Here is an 11,191-nt window from a genome sequence, read left to right on the forward strand (position 1 = left end):
CACCGAGTTACAGCCTCGAGAAAACGGTAGTGAAAGGTTTGTAGATGATTTTCTCTGTTTTTAATGGCCTTGGATAGCGACCTCAGGTGAGTTAGAAGATGACGAGGTTTGCATGGCTAGGGAGCGACAAAGTGGGAACTCGGTAAAGATTTATGGCTCAGTGATTCAATCAGTGAGTGCCAGTTGGCAGGCAAGACAGGCAAGGGGGGAAAGTGGATTTTTTATGGGTGTGTTTTTCAAAATTTTCAAATGCCTTGGAGGCTCAACGGGCTGTGGCTGCCACCTGGCAGGAGGATATATCCCATATGCGCTGAGGGTGGCCGGGTGCCTGCGGTATTGAAGCTAGTCCGTGAGCCCCAATAGGTACACAAAGGGAGAGAGGGGAGCTTGGAGCCCCATGGTGATGGCGTAGCACCGGTTTTGGCCAGGACGGGCGACACGGTGGCATGCCCGTGTGAGGAGGAGCATTGGCTCGCGTGGTAGTCAGATGACATGGCAGTATCCAAGACGGGACTCATTCCCGTAGCCCTCGGGGCCCAATTTTTTAGAGGGGTCACCCCCCCAATAGAGACCTCGATATTGCTAGCCGAGGGGAGGGGTCTACAATGGAGTAAAGCAGCGAGGCTAGTAAAGGAAATCAAATGCCAAGGGAGCAATCCCCATGTAGATAGAGAGAGAGAGAGAGAGGCCGAGGCCGCCAGGAGGACAAGGAGCAAGTCAAAGGGGGCCATTTCAAGGCCGGCCAAACAAAGGTGAAATCCATGAGGAGCTGACCGAGCGCCCAATTGAAGAAATCAAAAAGAGAGACCAAGCGGACAGTTTCAAAGCCAGGCAAGACAAGGCAAAAGGTAAGGCTGGGACCAAAGTGAAGGAGGAGAGAGAAATGGAGAGAAAGAAGGCAAGCATGAGCCGACAGAGGTGGTCAATGAGCCAAATACGCAGTGCAAAGTGGGCCTTCCCAAGGGTGATAAAATAATGAGGAAAAAAGTTTTTAAAAAAAGGCCTAGGGGCAATAGAGACATCACTATTGCACCCCCTCAAGTGCAAAGAGAGGAAGATAGAGCAGATGAAGCAAGGCGGTGCCCCCTTCCCAAAGATACCAAATTAGGGTACTAGATGGACCAATGAGAGGGCAATTTCCCAAATTGAAAACCCCCCCTATAAAAGTCAAAATTTAATCATGTTAGGGGCCTTTTTTCTGGGCCTTTTGGTGCCGTTTGAAGCCTGCAAAGTGGAGCTCTCTGACAGAGGCGTGTGCCTCTCAAAGCCCTTTGTATTTTCTCGTGAAAATGGCCATGATGATGGCAGTGTATGCCTGTGTACATGTTTGGTGAAGTGCAATCGAGCCATTGTTTCTCAGTCTTGTTGTTATTTCCCCTTCCCCCTTCTCTTTCTCCTACTCTGGTATTTCTCCTCAGTGCCGGTAGTGCGGAAGTGTGTGCGCCCCCGCACCGACGGTGCTCTATGTGAGAGAGCGCAATCGAGTGGCTATGCATGTGTAAGGGTGGAGACAGATCGTGGCAGTAGGTGTGCATTGTGTGGTGCATTTGTGGAGTGTGTGGACAGTGGAAATTGGGCAAGCGATGGTTTGCTAGTGTGAAGTGTGTTTTTGAAGGTGTTTTTTGAGAGGACATGGGTGCTATGGATACCCTGAGCTATAGAGAGGCCCTTGTCTTTGTGTCGGGCGTTTTCCCCTTCTCCAACATGTACATACAAAAATAGGAAAAAGTTTTTATGATAAGTTATGGCATATGGTTCATGTAGGCTAGGTTTGACTGTAGCACATATAGTCAAAACTCCAAGTATGGAAGTGAATTTAGTGAGGAATATGGTTTATGGTCAAAGACTGAAGATCCCTTCTGGTTTTGACTGTAGAAACCAGTGTGGATCTTGAATTTTGGTTTTCGTTTATGGATGTGCTACCAAAATTTTTGCAGCCATGTTTTCATGTACTTAAATGGTTTTTCAAGATGCATGTAAATCACCATGAGTAGGGTGGAGTGCTCTCCCATGTGATGAGATGTGGACTATGTTTAATAATTGTGAGTGATTGTTGTGACGTAGTTGAGATGGTTTATGATTTTGCAGTGCATTTTGAGGTGTGTAAGGGTAGAGGCCTTGTATAGCTTGATTGCCTTGGAAAGGATTATGCTACTGAAACTTTTGTAGACATGTTATTTATTAAGTGGTTTAAAGATATGGATGTCCATCATCCTTATTAGGGGGGAGTGCTCATCCATGTGATGTGGGCTATGGTTAATGATTTTAGCATGGATTGTGAAGTGGTTTTAATGGTTTATGTCAAACGTGTAAAGGTTCAGACCTTGTATGGCATGATTACCTTAGAAAGGGTTGTTTCTGTATATACAAGATGATATGGCATACACGAGGAAGTGCATGCCCCAATGAATAAGGATTTTTTATCAAAGAAAGCTATGTAGTGGTCTTTGCAAGTCCCAAAGCCCAGTGTAAAACGTTGGAAGTATTTTTTGCTAAGCTCAATGGTATAGTGTTTTTGAGGTATTACAGGCCTTTAGTATGCTTCAATGTGAGCATATACCCCTTGGTTGGGGACACTTTATTGTGTCTTCAAGTTTTGCAAGGTGATTCTTGAGAATTAGCATCTTGGATGTATGCAACTCAATGTGGTATGAAAAGTTCTAAAATTAACCTTTAATATCCTTTCAATAGTTCCACAATACCTGGCTTTATCATCGTCTATGTCAAAGTTGTCCATGATGGCACAATCCATGGTGGTTCTACACTCGTCAATGTGGCACGTACGAAAGTGACGACCCTTTGACCACATAGAGTGAAAAGTAAAGGCACTACAAAATAGAAAAGTATCGTTTATCAAATACATATTAAAGATAATTACAAAAAAAAAACAATATGGTTTACGTATATGAGTACTCTACCTTTTGTACGCAGCCTTGTGCATTCTTTGTTAGTGATGTCTTCTCCGCACGCTTTTGTCTCGGTCATTCTCTCATGAAGCCACTATGCACTACTGAGATATGGGAAACATGCAAGGTTTCTAGGAACTGGGGGTGCCCTCTTTCCTCCATGTGCTTGTTTCCATGCTTCTCTCTCTTGCAAACACCTTGGCTTTGCCACTGTCCACAAGTCCACCCACTTTGTCATAATCTTTACATTGAGAATACAAAATTTATTGACCACTCGGGATAAATTCATATCCATGTTAAGTAGTTTCCCCTTTCCACTTGGCAAGTGTGAAGTCATCCTTGCATCTTCCTTGTCTGACCACATGCGAGGCATTGAAGGATCAACTTGTGCCAAATATTCTGATATGTAAACAAATACCTCTTGAATGATCCACCCTTTGGCCATACATGCCTCTGGTTGAGACCATAGCCACACAAAATCTTTGAGAGTTTTAAAAACCTTTGTTAGAAGAACATTCATCGTGCGTGCACTACTCCACATATAGCGATCTACTCCACCACGTGAACCAAGAGGTGAATTTGACTAAGAAGGACCGATCAAGGAAATGCATCTTCAATGGCACACACAGTTTCTGTTGCAAGTGTTTGAGCAGTAGGGAAAGCATCTATTTGGATTTCCTTGGAGCTCACAAATCTGCAAGAAAACACACAAGGATACACTAAGTGCTAGTTGAAATTATTGTTTACATAAAAAAGGTGTAGTTGAGTGGAGTCTTGTGGTGTACCTTACTAGCTCTCCTAGTTTGAAAATAGTGTCCCTGACTTTCTTGTCCCGACATATACACATATTCACTAGTAGAATGAACTACAATGTAAATCAAGGGAAGGGAAAGTGAGTCTAAGTCATACACACAAACTATAGATAGAATAGGGAGTATGAAGATAATCTAAAGCATCTTGTGCCAATCATGGGACTTCAACCCATACAGTTGAATGCTTCCACCCTTCTTCGCTTTTGTGAAAGCTCCCTTTAGCGACCTCATGTATCCTGTTGGTGTGCGAATAGAGGCAATGGTAACCTTCACCTTGTCTAATTCTTCTTTGGCTAGCATCCATGGTGCTTTAGGAAGCACAATGTTTCCATTTGGGGCACGACTTGGAGTCGAAGAGGAGGGGAGACGTTTTAAAAGCCTCAAATCCTCCCTCGCACCCAAAGAGTCCTTCTTGCCAATAATGTGGTCCCATAGTGTTTGGGCTACATTCTTGAATATGTGCATGGGATCCAAGAGGTGTTGTATTTTTAAGTCCTTCCAATATGGAAGCCTTAAAAATATAGAATACCTTGACATACCTTTTGGTGCAGGACACGGAGCTGGATTGTTGTTGTGGTGTTCTTCCCAAATGGTTGCCCAATCTTCCATCGGGATCTTTAGAGGTGTCTTCCCATTTGCTGGAGCCTTGTGCTTGTTATGCCCTTGTGGTAAGAAACAATGGCTGTTTGGATATGTTACCTTGCACAAGGAATTGGGCCTCTCTGCCACACAGCAAGTAGGACATGCATTGTGCCCCGATGTGGACAACCCTGCATACATATCATATTGTTAGAGAGATGAGTGAACTAAAGGGGGAGAGGAAAAGATATAGAGAGAGATAGAGGAAATAGGGTTACCAAAAATATCTCCAAGCCCAGGATAGTCGTGCACATTCCACATTAGGACTCCCCTCACAATGGCCTCTCTCCCCCCCTTTGCAAGTGAGAAATCAACAATAGGAATGCCACTCCATAACCCCTCCAACTCCTCGACGAGGGGCTCGAGGTAGACGTCAATATTTGACACTTTGTACTTCCCTAGCACAAGCAAGGAAAGAAGTATATTGCCCTTCTTGATTGTCTCCCATGGTGGAATATTATAGTTGACGATCACCACAGGCAAAATGCTCCATGAAGTAGACTTAGTGCCGAAGGGGTTGACACCATCACTTGCTAACCCAAGCCTCAAGTGTCGAGGCTCCAACCCAAACTCTGGACATTGATTTTTGATGTGCCTCCATGTAGGTGATCGGCAGGGACACGCATCATTCCATCATTTGAGTGGTGGTTGGCGTGCCACGCGAGAAGCTCCACAATAGACCTGCTATTAAACATGTGTTGGATGCGAGGAATTAAAGGAAAATGTCTCAATACCTTGCAGAGTAGGTGCACCCCGCTCACTCCGATCTTATATCGTGCCTCCATGCACATGGGACATGAGGTAGCATGTGTGTGCTCATTGCGGTATAGCATGCAATCGTTGATGCATGCATGGATGCGCTCATACTCCATTCCAAGTGCAGTGACATAAAATCTAGCTCGGCGACAATCTGAAGGCATGTGGTGATCTTCTGGAAACATTTTGCCCATCAAACTACAACAAACAAGCGTATTAGTATAGTTGCTAGAAGACGGCACCATAAAGCGAGTGGAGAGTATATAAAAGCCACATTCCATACTTACAAAAGTAGTGCATCGACATTTGCATTACTCCAATCCAATTTTGCTTGCAAGTTGAGGACTTCCAATGATGCTGGGAGCATCGAGTATTGTGCAGTATCGTAAAGAGGTGTTCGGGCACTCACCATCAATCTATCCTTTGTTCAGCCCGTTTAGTGCAGGGCTGACAATCCTCTTCGTACACATCGCGCTCATGAGCTAGTAACTCATCACACATGTAAAACATCTGCTCATCCTTTGCCTCAAAGTGCGACAGAAACGCCATAGGAGTTGCCAAAGTAGAGACAATGGGAGGATTACCATGGAGTGCACCCAAATTTCATAGTTTCTCTTACCTCTCTTGTTCGGCCTTGCGTGCTGGTGCACCACCACCAAACACAGACCAATGGGGCACCTCCTCAAGCGACAGGTGAGTTATGTTAGGAAATATGACGTGGCTAAGTAGATAATTGAGTAGATTAATTAATGGAGAGAGATAATTTACACACACAAGAAATTATAGAGTAGAGAGAGAGAGAGAGAGAGAGAGAGAGAGAGAGAGAGAGAGAGAGAGAGAGAGAGAGAGAGAGAGAGTACACACGATATATGTGGTTCACCCAATGTGGGCTACATCCACGGGAAAGCACTTACTTAATGTCTTTAGCACTTCAAACAAAAAGTAGGTTACAAAGGGATTATAGCCTTAAGAGAGCTCCCACCTTGCTTCACTCTCACCACCTCACACCCACCTTGTTGCATCAACTTCACACTATGAAATGTGTGTAAAAATGGCCTCCTTTTATAGACCAAAAGGGTTGCCCTCTCTCATGAGAGGCAGCCATGAGTAGCCGCCCTTGTGTAGATAAGTCCAAATCAGACCCTCCAATCCACCCATGTGTGGGCGCCCTTGAGAAGACAAGTCCGCTTTTGAAGTTGGCCACTGGCCACCGGCCACCGGCCATTGACTTCCGACAACTAGCCCCATAGGCCATTGACTACCGGCTGATCGTTTTTCGATCGTCGTCCGGCCATGATATTCTGGCAAGGCCGTGAAATTTTTTGTTTTCGACGAGTGATTTAGGTTTTTGGCATGTAATGTTTCTTCACGCATGATGGCTTTTCCTCATAATGGGAGCCTTACAAATGTGTGTTTTTACCACAAAAAATTACAAGGGGTAAATCAGGCTCCATACTTAACAATCTCCCACTTGGAGACTGATCTCCAAACCAAGCGTGTGACTTTCTTATCCTTGAATGCCAATTAAAGATGAGCAAAAGCTCAACTTCTCCTTGTTGACCACCTTTGTAAACATGTCTACAGGATTTTCACCTCTATGCACCTTTCCTAGCTTTAGCTGTCCCTCTTCCAAAAGAGTGCGTATGAAGTGATATCTCACCTCAATTGACTTTGTCCTTGAATGAAAGGCTGAGTTCCTTGCAAGATGGATAGCGCTTTGGCTGTCACTGTAAAGGACACAAATTGTCTTGTTTGAATCCAAGCTCTTCTAAGAATCTGTGAAGCAGCAGAATTTCTTTGCTTGCCTCCGTCATTGCTACATACTCTGCTTTCGTGGTAGAAAGTGAGACCACTTTTTGCAGCTTTGAAGCCCAGCTTACTGTTGTGCCTCTAACCGTAAAGACATAGCCAGTAGTTCTCCTTCGAGTATCTTTGTCACCTGCCATATTTGCATTAGCATACCCTTCTAGAAATATATCAGTTCCTCCAAAATACAAAGCATTTGTTTTTGTCCCTTTTAGATAACTAAGTATCCACTCCACAGCTTGCCAATGCTCTTTACCTGGGTTGTCCATGAACCTACTTACAATTCCCACTGCATATGCAATGTCTGGCCTTGTCCATACCATAGCATACATTGGAGAACCTACCACTCTAGCATATGGAACTTTAGGCATATAGGCTATCTCCTCTTGTGTCTTTGGACACATATCTTTGGTTAGTTTAAAGTGACTTTCCAAAGGTGTAGAAACCATTTTTGTATTTTGCATTGTAAACCTTTCTAGTACCTTCTTGATGTAATCCTCTTGAGATAGCTTTATTGTCTTCTTCATAATGTACCTTGATATCTTCATACCAAGTATCCTCTTTGCAACACCTAAATCTTTCATTGAAACATATTTCAACAGCTCTTCTTTTAGGTCTTTGATGTCCTGCATGTTAGCACTTGCAATCAGCATGTCATCAACATACAACACTAGGATGATGAACTTCCCATCTCCCAAATTCTTCATGTAGACGCAGTGATCCAAGTTGCATCTTGTGAATCCATGATCCAACATTTATTGATCAAAATTCAAGTACCATTGTCTTGATGCTTACTTTAAACCATACAAGATCTTCTTTAATCTGCAAACCATTTTCTCCTTACCTTTTACTTCATACCCCTTTGGTTGAAGCATGTAAATTTCCTCCTCTAAGTCACCGTGAGGGAATGCCGTATTTACATCCATTTTCTCAAGATTTATATCATGAGGAGCCACAAGACTTAAGACAAGCCTAATTGAGTTCATTTTTACAACAAGAGAAAATATTTCATTGAAGTCAATACCTTTCTTTTGAGAAAACCCTTTTACCACAAGCTTAGACTTGTACCTTTTCTTCCCACCTTCTTCTTCCTTCAGCTTATACACCCATTTGTTCTGAAGTGCCCGCTTACCTTAGGAAACTCAACCAACTCCCATGTTTGGTTGCAATCTAATGAGTCCATCTCCACTTGCATGCTCTTCATCTAATATTCTTTGGATTCATTTGTATAGCTTCTTTGTATGATTTCGCCTCTCTAGAATCTGAGATCAAGAGATGGTTGAAGGAAGAACAAACCTTTCTTGAGGTCTACTTGCTCTTGTGGATCTTTGGGGAATAGGTTGAGGCTCCTCATTTGGTTGACGTGGTTGCATGTTGTAACCGTTTGCACTCCTTGAGTCTTCACCGTCCTCAAGCTCCATGTACTCTTCACCTGTTTCTTTTGTTTGTTTTCTTTCCAAGTAATCTTTGTACATATTTTGTTCATTGAAAATTACGTCCCTACTCCTAAAGATTTTACCATCTTCAAGATTCCATAGGCGATACCCAAAGTCACCTTCTCCATAGCCAATGAAGAAACATTATTTGGACTTTGCATCTAGCTTTGACCTTAGGCTTCTATCTATGTGCATGAAAGCCTCGCACCCAAACACTTTGAGAAATGAATAGTTTATCGGTTTACATATCCATGCCTCTTCTGGAACTCCCCCATCCAATGCCGTTGAGGGTGACCAGTTGATTACATATGTACTTACAGCTTTCGCCCAAAGCTTCGCCCAAAGCTCAAGCGGTAGGCTTGCATGTAGCTGCATGCTTCGTGCTCGCTCCATGATTCTCCTATTCATCCTTTCTAAAATCCCATTTTGTTGAGGTGTCCTTGGGGTTGTCTTTTGCCTCCGAATGCCATTGCTAGCACAAAAGCTTTCAAAAGATTGACTGCAATATTTGCCTCCATTGTCGGATTCGAGGCATTTAACCTTAGTACCCATTTCATTCTCCAGAAAGGCTTTCCACTTTTGAAATATGGAAAACACATCGGATTTATTCTTCATTACATAAACCTATGTTTTCCTAGTCGCATCGTCTATGAATGTTACATAGTACAATGAGCCACCATCAGAATGAACCAACTCAAGTTTTTTATTTTTTCTTTTATTTTTTGATTTTTGAAATTTGACCCTCTTTTGTTTACCATAAACACAATTTTCACAGAACTCTAAGTCCACTTCTTTCAAACCTGGTAGAAGCTTCTTGGTTTGAAGGACTTGCATTCCTTTGGCACTCATATGCCCAAGCCAATAGTGCCACACCACACTGTCGAATTCCGTAGCTATTGCATAAGTTGAAAATTGCGTGCTAATATTACACAAGTAAAGTGTACTAACCTTTTCTCCCTTGGCAACCACCAAAGATCCCTTTGAGATCTTCCACCGTTTGCTTCCAAATGCAATGTTGTGACCTTCATCGTCCAATTGTCCAATAGTGCCACACCACACTGTCGAATTCCGTAGCTATTGCATAAGTTGAAAATTGCATGCTAACAGTACACAAGTAAAGTGTACTAACCTTTTCTCCCTTGGCAACCACCAAAGATCCCTTTGAGATATTCCATCGTTTGCTTCCAAATGCAATGTTGTGACCTTCATCGTCCAATTGTCCTGTATAGATCAATTTTTTGCGAAGAGAAGGAACATGCCTAACATCTTTAAGCTTCCATTCATTTGTGTTAGCAGTTTTGACACAAACTGTACCTTTGTCGACAATTTCACAAGCTTCATCATCTCCCAAGTATACATACCCAAAATTACCTTTGGTGTAATCTTGGAAATGTTGCTTGTCTAGTGTCACATGGAATGAAGCCCCGGAATCTACTATCCAATAATTAGACACACTGTCTAATGAGAGAATTAGAGCATCTTGCTCCACTTTACCTGCCCACATTTGCCTCCAATGTTGGTTTGTTGCCTTGGACTCTGACTCCTTCTTATTCTTGGACCAGCAATCCTTCTTGACGTGGCCCTTCTTGCCACAATTCCAACATTCAAGAACTGACTTTGTGAGTGACTTGCTCCGTCTTGAGCGATGACAACCCTTTTGGTATTTGAACCTCTCCTTAGGCCTTCCTCTTGTTTCCAATGACAGTAAAACACTTGATGATTCTCCTGTGCTTCTCCTTTGCATTTTCTCCCTTAGGAGAACACCCACAACATCATCAAACTTAAGAGTATTTGTGCCAAAAATAGAATTACTTACAGTGATAGCCGTTTTTCGGCTTTCCATAATTTCCATAGTAAGCTACCTCACCCTATCAAATCACTCAAACATTTTGGTTATCCCTACCATTTCACTGTACATAAGCATGTGTGAGTTAGGGGGCTTTTCCCATATCTTCTTAAAATCCTCATCTAGCTAGTCACTGGGCTAGTTAAGTCAAAAAAATAAATAAAATCAAAAAAATAAAATATATTATGGCCCATTTGTGTGTAAATATTGCATTGTATATATGGACTAAATATAGGGATTTTTTATAATTATTTTGGTATATTTTATTTAAATATTTATACTTAGGTGTGTGTTTTATTAAACCTGTGTATGCCTTCTTTCATCCTCTTACACCATAAGTATATTTTTTGCCAATATGTACATACTCTAACCTTATATTTTTCCTTTATACAAATCACTCCCACGTTTTCACCCTCACCCTCGTGAAAACAAAAAAATTGATTTCTACTCATTGGTCACGTTTATTATATTATTTACTTGCATACCTTTTCCTCTTTCACCCAAAATAATTCAAAGAGGGACCATATCATATGATTCCAATATCTTTCCATATCCATAACTCCTCCATATTTTTATTATTATTTTTACTCATTATTCTAACACCATGTGCTCATTGAGCTAAAGTCCATGAATAGTCCATACAGTAGTCCCTCCATGTATATATTTCTTTATTCACCAATAATCCTCCTCCATGCATGGGTCAAGGTCAACTTGGATGCTTTGTATTATAATATGACAAAGGAGGGGCTCACTCTTGGATGCATTGTACAAATTCAACAAAGGAGGGGGCCACTGAAGACTTTTTGTGAAGAAACAACAGGCCTTTTGGTGGGATTTTTAATATCCATCTCCACTCCGAATTTGGAGCGGTGGTCAAAAGAGAAAATGTAGCCCACACTCTGAATAATCACTTCAAATTTTTTTGGAGCTACCAACGGTGAGCTATGATTTTTTGAGTGGACCCTAGTCTGCCCACTTTTCTCACAAAGT

General features: G+C 42.2%; 1 pseudogene; it reads right to left on the reverse strand.

Annotated features, from left to right (window-relative positions):
• Positions 1–3,704: 3,704 nt before the first annotated feature.
• Positions 3,705–4,498, reverse strand: LOC147430973 (uncharacterized; annotated as a pseudogene).
• Positions 4,499–11,191: the final 6,693 nt, after the last annotated feature.

This window comes from Adiantum capillus-veneris, chromosome 21, assembly GCF_014529385.1.
Source record: "Adiantum capillus-veneris isolate H3 chromosome 21, ASM1452938v2, whole genome shotgun sequence".
NCBI lineage: Eukaryota > Viridiplantae > Streptophyta > Polypodiopsida > Polypodiales > Pteridaceae > Adiantum > Adiantum capillus-veneris.